This window comes from Ornithorhynchus anatinus, chromosome 3 (genome assembly GCF_004115215.2).
Source record: "Ornithorhynchus anatinus isolate Pmale09 chromosome 3, mOrnAna1.pri.v4, whole genome shotgun sequence".
NCBI classification, from domain to species: Eukaryota; Metazoa; Chordata; class Mammalia; order Monotremata; family Ornithorhynchidae; genus Ornithorhynchus; species Ornithorhynchus anatinus.
Window position 1 is genome coordinate 140,788,086 of NC_041730.1, and position 14,540 is coordinate 140,802,625.

The 14,540-nt window shown below is 48.1% G+C and overlaps 1 protein-coding gene across 1 annotated transcript in view; it reads left to right on the forward strand.

The window, feature by feature from the left end:
• ADAM12 (ADAM metallopeptidase domain 12) overlaps window positions 1-14,540 on the forward strand; it is a 140,696-nt gene that overhangs the window by 59,098 nt on the left and 67,058 nt on the right. The gene's annotated exons all lie outside the window — the stretch shown is intronic.

A 14,540-nucleotide genomic window follows, 5' to 3' on the forward strand; every position in this document is an offset into this window, starting at 1 on the left:
GGTGCCCTGTACAGTGATGGGAAAATCAAGGGAGGACAGGGTTTTGTTGGGAAGGTAAGGAGTTCCGCTTTGGACATGATAAGTTTGGGGTGACGGCAGGACATCCAAGTAGAGATGTCTTGAAGGCATGAGGAAATGTGAGATTGCAGAGAGGGAGAGAGATCAGGGCTTTGGGAAGCACATCCCGTTGGAGGTACAGGGAAAGATGGTCCTGGCCAGAAGCTGAAGAATGTTGTGATGAAAACCAGTTGGAAAAGAAAACACGAATGTTGAACAAAGGTCTCGTGCTGACTCACATATTGAATGGGAAGCTTTTTCTTTTTACAGCAAATGTCAAAAATGGAAACAGGACATTGCTTGGCTTCTCGCTCCTGGCTCCCGGCCCTAGTCCAGCCCCTAGATCCTAGCTCCGAGCCCTCTACCCCAGCCCTTAGAACAGTGTTTGGCACATAGTAAGAGCTTAACAAGTACCATTATTATTATTATTATAATTATTATTATTAGTCCTGCCCCAGACTCTGGCCCCTAAACCCTAGTCCAGGGCCCAGCCTCTGCCTCAAATTTCTATTCCTGGCCTTTATCTCAAGCCCATCTCTCAAGCAGCATGGCTTAGTAGATAGAGCATGGATCTGGGAGACAGAAGGTCATGGGTTCTAATCCCAGTCCCACCACTTGTCTGCTCTGTGGTCTTGGGCAAGTCACTTCACTTCTCTGTGCCTCAGTTCCCTCATTGTAAAATGGATATTAAGACTGTGAGCTCCATGCGGAGCAGAGACTATATCCAACCCAATTTGCTTGTATCCACTCCAGCACTTAGTACACTGCCTGGCACATAAAAAGGGCTTCGCAAATAACATAATTTATTCATTTTTTTTAATTGGCTGCTCTGGCCCCCCCAGTGCATGCTGCTGGCTCTGTGCCTTCCAGCCCACGCGTTTGGTCCAAATTGGGACAGGGCAGCCCAGCGGCTCCTCTAGAGAGTGCAGTGACCAAGGTCCAGCAGGCGGCCATCCTGCTGGTGAACCTGGGAGGGGAGGGTCGAGGAGAGGATTGTCTCCACATGACTGACATCCATCCCTCGAGGATCCCAACCCCAACCCCCCAAGATTATCTAGCTCCAGTGGGCAGCTTTCACTCCAGAGATTTTCCAAGCTCCAGGAGCTCGCTCCGACTGCCCCTGGAGGAGAGCTGAAGTGCCTCCCTCCCCACACGCCTCTCTGCCATACACCACCCTGCCACACACTGACCCTCTACACACCTCCCTCCCACCTCCTCTGCACACACCTCCCCACCACACTCGCACACACAAAAGCACAAGTGTTGCTCAGCAGAACCTCTCCGTGGACCGACCAAAACCCCTCCCTCTGTGGGGGTCCTGTCCTGATGGTCCTAGAATTCCCCGGGATCCCCAGGGTGGACACAACCTAGCCCAGATTCAGGAGCTTCCTTAGGGGACCCTCGGGAGCACAGTTGAGCAAGGCCAGTTGGGTTGCTGAGTTAAGAGTCTCGCAACTAATTCTTTCTGAAGCGACCACAACATGAAATGCAGAATGTGCTTGTAGCATGGCACGTTTAACAAGTTTATCCTTGGTCTTCAGCAGTTGAGTTAACCCTGCTGGTGTGTGTACACACACAAACACAAACAGTCTCTTTCTGTCTCTCTCACACATACATTCACACACACACTGGTAACTTCCCAAATCTCCACCCCTATTTCCACACGACATTTGGGGCTGGACATAGTTGGGGGTTACATGAATGAGACAATCCCCCTGTCCAAGTGTCATGGGAACCTGGGGGGAACCTCTCATCCCCTAGAGGCCCAGCTCCTCCGGACGTGACTAGACAATAGACCATCGACATCCCACTCTTATTGCTCAGGGTGCTCCTTGGGAGTTCTTCCTCAGCGAGCCACAGTGATCCAGCTCACAGGATCCGGTACCTATGTAGTTTTGACTGCAAAAGATGTTCTTTTCATCCCTTTCTTCCATGAATACTTCAGTTAGCCTTCTCAGTAAAATAAGAGAAATAAACTAAAGATTTATAGGCCAAAATAAATCCTGGGATGAATCAGTTCTTTTTGTGGAAAGAGTGGAGGAAGTGTTGATTCATTGTGAGTCGCAGCATATGGAGCACATTTCCATTTAGAGCTTATTTCAAGAAGGGGCAGTGTACTGTGAGTAAGGCAAGAATGCCTCCAGGAAGCCTTCCATGATTAGCCCTCTCCTCCCCACCCTATTTCTCTCCCATTTGCCAATCCAGCACTTCTTGTTCTAGACTTTAAGCTCCTCTTCGTGATTGTAAGAGCCTTGTGGGCAAGGATTGTGTATGCCAACTCTATTTTCCTTGGGTGGGCTGGTGTCTCCCGCAGTTCAACTGGCTTTTCCCCAGGTGTGGGTCAGTGATTCCCCATGGAGGGCCGGTGTTTCTCCTGGGGTGGACTGGTGTTTTCCCATGTGTGTTTTCCTATATGTGGGCCAGTGTTTTTCCCACGTGGACTGGTGTTTCCCCCGACTTGGGCCAATGTTTCCCCATGCAAGGGGCAAAGTTTTCCCGTGGTACACCAGTTTTTCCTCATGCATTGGGCAGAGTTTCCCCTGGGCTGACTGGCGTTTTCCCCCCATGTTGGAAGCAGTGCGGTCTAGTGGGTAGAGCCTGGGCCTGGGACTTGGAGAGCTCACCTCCTCCAAAAGGCCTTCCCAGACTGAGCTTCCCGTTCTCCCTCTGCTCCCTCTCTGCCCCCCCCCTTCACCTCCCCTCAGCTAAGCCTCCTTTCCCCCTCGTTCCCTCTGCTCCTCCCCCTCTCCCTTCCCCTCCCCTCAGCACTGTGCTCATTTGTATATATTTTTATTACCCTATTTATTTTGTTAATGAGGTGTACATCCCCTTGATTCTATTTATTGCGATTAAGTTATTCTGTTTTTGTCCATCTGTCTCCCCCAATTAGACCGTAAGCCCATCAATGGGCAGGGATTGTCTCTTTCTGTTGTGGAAATGTACATTCCAAGCGCTTAGTACAATGCTCTGCACATAGTAAGCACTCAATAAATACTATTGAATGAATGGAAGGACCTGGGTTCTAGTCCCAGATCCATCACCTATCTGCTCTGTCACCTTGGGGAAGTCACTTCACATCTCTGAGTCTGTTACCTCATCTGTAAAATGGAGATTAAGCCTGCAAGCCCCAAGTGGGACAGGGACTGTATTCAACCTGATTAGCTTGTATCTACCTCAGTACTTAGAACAATTCTTGGCACATAGTAAGCACTTATAAATTATTATTATCATCATTATTATTATTGTTGTCACGTGGGCCCAAACCAGCATGGCGTAATGGATAGAACACGGGCTGGGGAGTCAGAAGGTCAAGGGTTCTAATTTTGGCTCTACCACTTGTCATTCATTCATTCATTCGTATTTTTTGAGTGCTTACTATGTGCAGAGCAGTGTACTAAGCGCTTGAAAAGTACAATACAGCAATAAAGAGAGGCAAACCCTGCCCACAATGGGCTTACAGTCTAGAGGAGGGGAGACAGACATCAAAACAAGTAAAGAGCCATCAGCATAAATAAATAGAATTATAGATATATGCATATATACACATAAGTGCTGAGGGGCAGGGAGAAGGGGGGAAGAGCAAAGTGAGCGAGTCAAGGTGACACGGAAGGGAGGGGGAGCTGAGGTAAAGGAGCTGAGAAGCAGCGTGGCTCAGTGCAAAGAGCATGGGCTTGGGAGGCAGAGGTCATAGGTTCGAATCCCAGCTCTGCCACTCGTCAGCTGTGTGACCGTGGGCAAGTTAAGTGAAATACGGATTAACTGTGAGCCTCACGTGGGGCAACCTGATGACACTGTATCTACCCCAGCGCTTAGAACAGTGCTCTGCACATAGTAAGCGCTTAACAAATACCAACATTATTATTAAAGGGAGATTAGTTCAGGAAGGCCTCTTGAAAAAAGTGCATCTTCAGTAAGGCTTTGAATAGGGGAAGATCATTGTCTGGCAGATTTGAGGAGGGAGGGCATTCTAGGTCAGAGGTAGGACATGATGAGGGGAGACATGCAAGATGGAGGCCAAGTGAGAAGGTTAGTGGCACCAGAGGAGCGGAGTGTGCGGGCTGGGATGGAGAAGGAAAGAAGTGAGAGGTAGGAAGAGGCAAGGTGATGGACAGCTTTAAAGCCAATAATGAGGAGTTTTTGTTTTAATACGGAGGTTGATAGGCAACCACTGGAGGAGGAGGAGGGTGACATGCCCTGTTTCAGTAGAAAGATAATCCGGGCAGAGGAGTGAAGTATGGACTGAAGTGGGGAGAGGCAGGAGGTTGGGAGGTCATCAGATGTGAGCTCCTCTCTTCAGGTGTCAGCTGTGTGACCTTGTGCAAGTCACTTCACTTCTGTGAGCCTCAGTTACCTCACCTGTAAAATAAGAATTGAGACTGTGAGCTGCATGTGTGACAGAGACTGTGTCAACCTGATTTGCTTGTACCCACTCCAGTGCTTAGTACAGTGCCTGACACATAGTAAGTGCTTAACAAATACCATAATTATTATTAGTGGTAATAATAATAATTTCCCTCACGTGTGGGCTGGTTTTTTACCATGCGTTGGCAGTGTTTTCCCCGGGTTACACCAGTGTTTCCCTGTGTGCGGGGCAGTGTTTCCCCTGGGTTGACCAGCATTCCCCCCATGTGGGCCAGTGTTTTTCCTGTATGTGAGCCAGTTTTTCACCACATGTGGGCCAGTGTTTTCCCCAGCTGCATCAATGTTTCCCCGTGCATGGGGCAGTGTTTCCTCTGGGTTGACCGGCGTTTCCGCCCTTGTGGACCAGTGTTTTCCCCATGTGTGGGCTGGTGTTTCCCCATGCCTGGGCCGGATTTTTCCCTGGGTGCAAGAGTGTTTCCCTATGCATGGACCGGAGTTTTCCCCAGATGCAGCAGCAGTGTTTCCCCATGCGTGGGCTGGAGTTTTCCCCGGATGCAGCAGTGTTTCCCCATGCGTAGGCTGATCAGAGAACTCCCCACACTGCGTTGGATACATCTGCTCACTTGTGGAGCCTGGCTCCCTCCCCTCGGTCCCCGCCAGCCCGGACACCTGGTTCTCATTCCAGTCTTGACGCCAACTGACCGGGCAGGCGTCCAGGGGCTGAGCCAGCAGGCTCGGAACCCCAGGAGCTGTGCAGAGACCTCATTCCCAAGTTGGGGAGGGCGTGCCCCTCCCCCTATCCTGCCTCCCCTCCCCAATTTGTTCCCAGCATACCGGCAAAGTGCACGCTAGCAGCGAGCGAGGGCAGTTGAGTGTGCTGAATGGTCCCCGTCCTGCTGCCCCCAGGCGAATCGGGGCGGAGACATGGCAGAGGGTCCCAACTCGGCCTGTCCAGTGGGGTCTTTGCCATTGTCTGGCTGACCTGCTCCGGGACGGGGGGAATTCAGGGGTGACCAGCATCAATGACAGAATTTATTAATAATACTACTAATAATAATAATGGTGGAGACTCAAGTTTCCTGCACAGAAGGAGGCAAAGGTAAACGACTTCCATATTTTTTACAAAGAAAACTCTATGAATCCACTACCAGCATGATTGCAGATGGAGAGTGGGGCATTCTGGGAGAGATGTGTCCAAGGAGTCGCTATGGATCAGAAACGACTCGACAGCATAAGACAAGATGATGGTATTTGTTAAGCACTTACTATGTGTCAAGCACTGTACTAAGCACAGGGGTGGATACAGGCAAATAAGGTTGACACAGTCCCTGTCACACGTGCAGCTCACAGTCTCAGTTCTGAGTACTGGGGTAGATGCAAGCTAATCAGTTGAACCCAGTCCCCATCCCACATGGGGCTCACAGTCTTCAGCCTTATTTTAATAATAATAATGTTGGTATTTGTTAAGTGCTTACTATACGCAGAGCACTGTTCTAAGCGCTGGGGTAGATACAAGCTCATCAGGTTATCCCACATGGGGCTCACTGTTTTAATCCCCATTTTGCAGATGAGGTTACTGAGGCACAGAGAAGCTAAACGGCTTGCCCACGGTCCCACAGCAGATAAGTGGTGGAGCAGGGATTAGAACCCATGTCCTCCGACTCCCAAGCCTGTGCTCTTTCCACTAAGCCATGCTACTTCTTTACTACCAGTTACTATGTGCTAAGCACCGTCCTCCATGCTGGAGTGCGATCCAGATGAGCAGATGGGACACAGTCCTCGTCCCACCTGGGGCTCTGACTCAAAGAGGCCGGGAAAGTAGAAATCTGATCTCCATTTTCTAGAAGAGGAAATGGATCCCAGAAAGACTGAGGGACTGGCCAGGAAGCATTCCAGGCTCTTTCCTCCAGGTCTACTCTCCCCACTCTCCCCATCTTCAAAGCCCTACTAAAATCACACCTCCAGGATGCATTTCCTGGCTAACATCTCCCTACCCTATTCCCCCTCCCTTCTGCATTTACTATGCACCTGGGTCTGTATATACTTATATACATATATACCTAAGTGCTGAGGGGCAGGGAGAGGGGATAGAGCAAAGGGAGCCAGTCGAGGTGATGCGGAGGTGAGGGAGACCTGGGGAAAGTGGGTCATTCAATCAATCAATTAATCAGTGGTATTTGTTGAGTGCTTACTGTGTGCAGAGCACTGTACTAAGCACCCAAAGCACCTTGATACTCCACCCCCAGCTCCACAGCACTTATGTGCAGATCCTTATATGGGTTTTCTTTTTCCGACATGTAAATTGTTTTAGTGTCTGTCTTCCCTGCTGGACTACAAGCTACTTGAGGGCAGGGGTTGTGTCCAACTGTATTATTACATTTTCTATGATATTTGTGAAGTGCTTACTATGTGTCAAACAGTGAGGTAGATACAAGTTAATCAGGTTGGACACCATCCTTGTCCTGTTTGGGAGTCACAGTCCAAGTAAGAAGGAGCACATGTATTTGATCCCCATTTTACAGTTGAGGAAACTGAGACACAGAAAAGTATTGTGACTTGCTCAAAGCCACAAAGCAAGCAATTGACAGAGCTGGGATTAAAACCCAGGTCTTCTGACTCCGAGACCTGGATTCTTGCCACTAGGCCATCCTCCTCCACTGATTCTCCCAAGTGCTTAGAACAGTGCTCTGCACATAGTAAGTGCTTATTGGACACCATTGATTGGTTGAGAAGGCCCCCAAAACAGTGCTCTTCAAACTAGAGTACTGAACTCCACACACAGAAGTCACCCCAACAGACCCCACTGGACCCCACCTCACCCCAGGGACAAGGTGATTGGCATTTATGAGCCCCCAGGGGAGGGATAGCAGGGGCTCTACAAATGGGACACAGGGAGGCTTAATAATAATAATGATGGTGTTCATTAAGTGCTTACTATGTGCCAAGCACTGTTCTAAGCGTTGAAGTTAGATACAAGGTAATAATAATAATTATGGTATTTGTTAGTTTTATATTTGTTAATCAAGTTGGACAGAATCCCTGTCCCACATGGGGCTCACAATCTCAATCTCCATTTTACAGATGAGGTGTTGGGGACCCAGAGAGGTAAAGTGACTTGCCCAAGGCCACACAGCAGACAAAAGTGGTGGAGTCAGGATTAGAACCCATGACCTTCTGAGTCCATGCTGCTGCTTCTGCTTTAGTGGAAGAAGCATGGGGCTGGGTGTTGGGAGACCTGGGTCCTGGACCTCTGGCCTGCTCTGTGCCCTAGGGCAAGTCACTTATCATCTCTGGGCCTCCATTTCGGTGACTGAGAGGTCGGCCGCAGGAGAAACAAGATCTGGGGACTGTTAGTAGGTGGTGGGTTATTCATTCAGTCATTCAATTGTATTTATTGAGCCCTTACTTTGTCCAGAGCACTGTACTAAGCGCTTGGAAGCAGTTCAGCAATAAAGAGAGACAATCCCTGCCCACAATGGGCTCACAATCTAGAAGGGGGGAAACAGACATCTAAACAAGTAAACAGGCATCAATAGCATCAATATAAATAGATAGAATCATAGATATATACACAGCAAAACAAGTAAACTGGCATAAATAAATAGAATTATAGATATGTACATATATACACCAAGTGCTGTGGGGAGGGGAGAAGGGGTAGAGCAAAGGGAGCAAGTCGAGGTGATGGGGAGGGGAGGGAGATCTGAGGAAACGGGGGGCGCTTAGTCTGGGTTAGAGGAGCAAAGTGTGCAGTTTGGGTTGTAGTAATGTTGGTATTTGTTAAGCGCTTACTATGTGCCGAGCACTGTTCTAAGCGCTGGGGTAGACACAGGGGAATCAGGTTGTCCCACGTGAGGCTCACGGTCTTAATCCCCATTTTACAGATGAGGTAACTGAGGCACCGAGAAGTTAAGTGACTTGCCCAGAGTCACACAGTTGACAATTGGCCAAGCAGGGATTCGAACCCATGACCTCTGACTCCAAAGCCTGTGCTCTTTCCACTGAGCCACGTAGTAGGAGAGTAGCAAGTTGAGGTAGGAGGGGACAAGTAGGTAGATGCTTTAAAGTCAATGGTGAGGAGTTTCTGTTTGATGCGGAGGTGGATGGACAACCGCTGGAGGGTCTTGAGGAGTGGAGAAAGGTGGGCTGAATGTTTCTGTAGAAAAATGATCTGTGCAGCAGAGTGAAGTGTGAACTGGAGAGAGGAGAGACAGAAGGCAGGGAGGTCAGCAAGGAGGCTGAAACAGTAATCAAGATGTGATAGGATAAATGCTTGGAGAAAAGCAGCATGGCTTAGTGGAAAGAGCATGGGCTTGGGAGACAGAGGACACGGGTTCTAATCCTGACTCTACCACTTGTCTGCTATGTGACCTCAGGCAAGCCACTTAACTTCTCTGTGCCTCAGTTACTTCATATGTAAAATGGGGATTAAGACTGATCCCCATGTGGGACAACTTGATTACCTTGTATCTATCCCAGTGGTTAGAACAGTGTTTGGCACATAGTAAGCACTTAACAAATACCATAATTATTATTATTAATGTGCTAGCAGTTTGTATGGACAGCAAAGGGTGGATTTTAGCGATGTTGTGAAGGTGGAACTGACAGGATTTGGTGACAGATTATGTGAGTTGAATGTTAGACCTGAGTCAAGGACAACGCCAAGGTTATGGGCTTGTGAGAGGGAGGATAGTGGAATTGTCTACAGTAATGGGAAAGACATGGGGAGGACAGGGTTTGGATGGGAAGATGAGTTCTCTGTTGGACCTCTTAAGTTTAAAGTTTTGGTGGGACTTCCAAGTAGAGATGTCCTGAGGGCAGGAGGAAGTGTGAGACTGCAGAGAAGGAGAGAGATCAGGAATGAAGAGGAACATTTGGGAAGCATCCATGTGGAGATGGTAGTTGAAGCCAGGGAGAGAATGAGTTCTCCAAGGAAGTAGGTGTAGATGAAGAATAGAAGGGGACCCAGAACTGGACCTTGAGGGACCCCCACAGATGGGGGGTGGGAGTGAGATTGAGAATAAGTGTCCTTAGAGCTAGAAGGAGAACCAGGAGAGGACAATGTCTGTGAAGCCAAGGTTGGTTAACGTTTCCAGGAGAAAGGGGCGGTCCTCAGCGTCGAAGGCAACTGAGGGGTCGAGGAGGATCAGGATGGAGCAGAGGCCTTTGGATTTGGCAACAAGGAGGTCATCGGTTTGAGAGGGCGGTTTCTGTGGAGTGGCGTAGACGGAATCCACACTGTAGAGCAAAGAAGGGAGTTGGAGGAGGAGAAGTGGAGGTAGTGGGCGTAAAGAACACACTCCGGGAGTTTGGACGGGAAGGAGAGGAGGAGAGACTGGCTTCTCCACATTCTTCTGCTGGGCCTCTCAGTTGGCTGAGGGCTAGGCCAGAGATCCACTCCTGGGTTCGGAGCCCACTAGCCCAGTCCTGATGTGAGAAAGAATCAATCGCTCAAGGAATCAACAGTATTTATTGAGCCTCTACTGAGTTCAGACTTCAGAAGTAGCAATCAGTGGTATTTATTGAGCACTTACTCTGCGCACCGCACTGCACCAAACAAGTGGGAGATTACACTACAACTGAGCTGGTAGACACTATCCCTGCCCACAACCTTTTGGGAGACCACAATAGTTGCAGGACATTCGATTCTATTTTGTCAAAAACCTTGTACTGTGCTCTTACCATTGCAGAGCACTGTTCAGGGTGTTATTATTATTATTACTATTATTAAGTTCCATTGAGGCATTTCCAATTCATAATAATAATAATGGCATTTGTTAAACACTTACTTTGTGCCAAGCACTGTTCTAAGCACTGGGGTAGACACAAGGTTATCAGGTTGCCCCACGTGGGGCTCACAGTCTTAATCCCCATTTTACAGATGAGATAACTAAGGCACAGCGCAGTGAAGGGACTTGCCCAAAGTTACACAGCTGACAAGTGGCAGAGCCGGGATTAGAACCCACGAACTCTGACTCCCAAGCCTGTGCTTGGGAGCAACTCCATACTTTCTCCAGAACATCCTTTCCTCTGCCATAATCCTCAACCTTTCTAATGGTTCTTCTGTTATGGTTGTTATGGTCTCTATCCATCTAGCTGCCGATCTGCCTCTTTCTTGTTTTCCCTGGATTTTTCCTAGCATTAGTGTCTTCTCCAGAAAATTAATCCTCCTGATGATGTGTCCAAAATATGCTAATCCAGGTCGAGTCATTTGGCCTTCCAAAGACCACTTTGGTTTAATTTGCTCCAAAATCCATTTGTTTGTTTTTCGGGCAGACCATGGTATTTGCAAAAGCCTTCTCCAACACCACATTTCAGAAGAATCGATGTTCTTTCTATCCTGTTTTTTCACTGTCCAGCTTTCTGATCCATACATTGTCACTGGAAACACCATAGACTTGACAATTTGTATTTTTGTGGCAATTGTTAATTCAGCACCTTCCATGACTTTTTCCAGGCTCCTCAGGGAGTGCTAATCAATGACATTAATTGAGCATTTACTATGTGCAGAGCACTGTACTAAGTGCTCGGGAGAGTACCTCCTCTAGACTGTCAGCTTGTTGTGGGTGGGAAACGTGTCTACCTACTCTGTTGTATTCTCCCAAGCACTTAGTCCTGTGCTCTGCACGTAATAAGCAATCGATAAATGCAATTGATTGACTGATTGATACAATCCAGCAGAATGGGTAGACACATTTCCTGCTCACAGCGAGACTACAGTGTAAAGGATGAGTTTACATTGTAATTTTGAAACCCATTATGCCCTTGCACATAGTCAGCCTTTCTTTAGAAAAAGCAGCATTTCTGGAGAGTCCACGTGGCTGTGTTCAGACACTCCCGGGGGGAGCGGGGATCCGTTTTCCAAATCATTGAAAGCAGTTGGTAAAATTAGGCAACAGCGGGGTCACAGAAGGTCCGAGTAGCATCTAGCGGGGCAGACTGGAGAAAATGTGTTCTTTATGGGGCCCGAAACGGATTTCATCATGTTTCAAAGCACAGCATCTCCTTTGAGTCCGTTGTCTGTTTTATTACTGCCGTTGCATGAATCGCTCCCACGCAAGAACTGCCAGGAGTATCTGGTGGCCAACAAGAGACCAGCACAGTGTCCTCCCCCCGGCGCCAGTGGTAATGTTCAGTCTTTCTCTGGGCCAGAATTTGAGTTATCCCCCTCTTGCTCCGGCCCCGGACCAGCCGTAGATGGCCTTGCTACAGGTGGCTGTGGGATGTGGAAAGAGGTCAGCGCGGTGGCCCGGTTCATGGGACACAGGGTTCTGAGCCCCGGTGTCCTGGCCTGAACCTGCTCCCTGAGGCCTGCGGGGAAGCCCAGCCCAGTGACAAGCGGCATTGGCCACATGGTCAATCTGTTGGTTCTTGCTCCTGATGCGAATTCCTGCTGTTCCATCACGCTATTCCACCCCTCGAGGCGGCCTCAGGACCCCAGCCCCCCATCCCTCTCCTGCCTTGCTGCCTGTGCTCTCCTCACCCAGTAGGACTCCAGGAAGGTGGGAGTCGTGGCTGAAGGACACCATGATGGGTGGGCAGCTTCCGTCCTGAGGGATGCCACTCTGGGCATCCGGGATGCTGCCCTGCTGTGATATCCTCCTGAGGACCTGGTGGGGAATCTGGGGTGCCAGGCGGGCACGTGTGTCCTAGAAAGGCAGAGGTGAGTCCTTGCCTAGCTGGGCAGAGGAGGGGCACGGTAGGCCAGATAGATCAAGCACTCCGGTTTGCATTTGGAAAAGCCCTGCCAAGCCCGATACAACATTGGAAGTAGCTTGGCTTAGTGTTTAGAGCTCGGGCCTGGGAGTCAAACCTGAGTTCTAATACCAGCTCCTCCACCTGCCTATTATGTGAACTTGGGTAAGTCATTTCACTTCTCTGGGCCTCGATTTCCTCATCTGAAAATGGGGATTCAGTCAATCCCAATTCACGCTCCCCATTGGTCTGGGAGCCCCTTGTAGGACAAGGATTGTTTCCCAAATGATCTGATGGTCTCTACCCCAGTGCTTGGCACAGACTAAGCACTTAACAAATGCCACCATTAATATTATTATAATTAAGTGCATTCTCCTCTGTTTTCCTAAAAATGATAATGATTAATTTAACAATGGTGATAGTTGCCAAGAACTGTACTGGGCGCTGGGGTAGGTACAAGATAATAATAATAATTGTGGTATTTATTAAGTGCTTACTATGTGCCAGGCACTGTACTAAGCCATGGGGTAGATACGAGATAAACAGGTTGGACACGGTCCCTGTCCCACGTGGAACTCACTGCCTAAGGGTAGGAAGAAGGGGTATTTCATTCCCATTTTACAGATGAAGAAATTTTGGCCCAGAGAAGTGAAGTGCCTTGTTGAAGGACATAATAATAATAACAACGATGCTATTTGTTAAGCACTGACTATGTGTTAAGCACTATTCTAAGCACTGCGGTAGATACAAGCTAATCAGGTTGGACATAATCCTTGCCCCACTTGGGGCTCACAGTCTTGATCCCCATTTTACAGATGAAGGAACTGAGGCCCAGAGAAGTGAAGTGATTTGCCCAAGGTCACACAGCAGACAAGGTCACCCAGCAGGCTGCATCCAACCCAATTTGCTTGTGTCTACTCAGTGCTGAGAACAGTGCTTGGCATATAGTAAGCACTCAACAAGTACCATAATAATAATAATAATAATAATATTTATAATAAGTATTAATTAATATTTGTTTATTGTTTAATATTTATATTTACTATAACACGTGGTGTTTTATACTTTATTAACAATTAATAATTATTATCATTATTATTAAGTGGCAGCACCAGGATTAGAACCAAGGTCCTTCTAATTCCCAGGCCCAGGCTCTGTCTATTAAGCCACACTACTTCTCAGTTATTTAGGGACCGTAATCATTTCTCTCCCGAATCGTTGAGCTACACAATTACTCTGTCAATAAGCATCTAGTGGTGGATTAGTGTTTGTGCCCTGCCAGCCTCCCTCTGGAGATTTATAGTCTGCAGGGGAAACCATTTCATCTTGAGTTTGCTCATAAACCAGCTCAGTCGGCCCATGTCTCTGTGACCTCCCAAGGCTCCTTCACCACTTGCTAAGAATTGTATAAGGAGGCTCACACTCTGCTGTTTTCATTTCAAATATAATAATAATAGTAATAATGTTGGTATTTGTTAAGTGCTTACTATGTGCAGAGAAGCAGCGTGGCTCAGTGGAAAGAGCACGGGCTTTGGAGTCAGAGATCATGAGTTCGAATCCCGGCTCGGCCACTTGTCAGCTGTGTGACTGTGGGCAAGTCACTTAACTTCTCTGGGCCTCAGTTACCTCATCTGTAAAATGGGGATTAAGACTGTGAGCCCCATGTGGGACAACCTGATTCCCCTATGTCTACCCCAGCGCTTAGAACAGTGCTCTGCACATAGTAAGCGCTTAACAAATACCAACATTATTAACATTATTAGCACTGTTCTAAGCGTTGGGTTATACAGGTAATCAGGTTGTCCCACATGAGGCTCACAGTCTTAATCCCCATTTTACAGATGAGGTAACTGAGGCACAGAGAAGTTAAATATGTTAATGCATCCATTAGAAACCTAATAGAAACAGCACGAACCTGAGAATCAGAGCACCTGGGTTCTAATCCCGACTCTGCCTGTTGTGTGAGCCCATCACTGGGCAGGGATTGTCTCTATCTGTTGCCAAATTGTACATTCCAAGCACTTAGTACAGTGCTGTACATATAGTAAGCGCTCAATAAATACTATTGAATGAATGAATGAATGAATGGGTGACCCTGGGCAAGCCACTTTGCTTCTCTGTGCTTCTGTTACCTCATCAGTATAATGGGGATTTAGACTGTGAGGTCCATGTGGGACATGGACTGTGTCCAATCTGACTAGCTTGTGTTTATGCCCAGTGCTTAGTACCGTGCTTGGCACATAGTGTGACCCCATCATTTGGCAGGGATTATCTCTATCTGTTGCCAAATTGTACATTCCAAGCACTTAGTACAGTGCTCTGCACATAGTAAGCGCTCAATAAATGAGAAGCAGCATGGCTCAGTGGAAAGAGCCCAGGCTTGGGAGTCAGAGATCATGGGTTCAAATCCTGGCTCTGCCACCTGT